Below are 977 nucleotides of genomic sequence, written 5' to 3' on the forward strand. Positions count from 1 at the left end.
GAGGTGCCATTGAGTTTGTTCTGGCTCTGTGTGCATCAGAGCAAACCGGCCCTAGGAATAATAAAAGGAATAATCAAGGATTCCTGTGAAATCATGTAGTCAAGAGCTACATTTAGATATTTAATAACCAGTAAACTACCATTTTGCTGCTCTTGTCATTTTATTTCAGGTCTCCTATCTAATAATATGCTTACTGTAGAAAACTTAGAAAATATAAGTGTGTCTAAGTAAAAAGCAGAACAAAATAATTCCTAATTCCTTTATACAAAGGTCAATTCTGTACTTTTTAGAGTCTTTTCAATATTTTTCCATGTAAATTCAAAATGGCATAATGTGCATACCCGTTTGTTAAGTTTTTAACATAACATGTTATAGCTATTTTCCACTTGATTAGTATTCTTTCCAATACAAACAGTGAATAATTTCTTTTTTTTTAAGTGAACTAATGTTAATCATGAAAATAATGGCCTTAGTTTAACATTTTCCTATTTTTTAAATGTAATATAATCACAGTATTTTGCTTTACAATTCTGAGCCCCAGAGGTATAACATGTTAAGTGTTGTCCATTAGCGCTTCACAGGGGAAGGATGAGACAGTTTGCTTCTATAAATATTTATAGCTCTTGAAACCTTATGGATCAGTTCTACTCAGTTTTCTAGGGTTAACATAAGTTGGAATAAACTCAAGGTCATTGATGGGTCTGAATGTCCTTATACATAAATTTTCTTTTGATACTTTGGAGAGGCCTTCTAAAAGTTCATGGAAAAATGCACTGAAAAGATAATGAATATTTTTCACGAACTTTTTTTTTTAATCAATTTATTGGGGCTCATACAATTCATCACAATACATAGATCAATTGTGTAAAGCACATCTATACATTTTTTTTTTTTAAGTGCATTGGAAGGGGACTTTTTTTTTTAATCAATTTATTGGGGCTCATACAATTCATCACAATACATAGATCAATTGTATA

This window comes from Echinops telfairi, unplaced genomic scaffold, assembly GCF_000313985.2.
Source record: "Echinops telfairi isolate 266 unplaced genomic scaffold, ASM31398v2 ScPeMD7_1;HRSCAF=3_0, whole genome shotgun sequence".
NCBI lineage: Eukaryota > Metazoa > Chordata > Mammalia > Afrosoricida > Tenrecidae > Echinops > Echinops telfairi.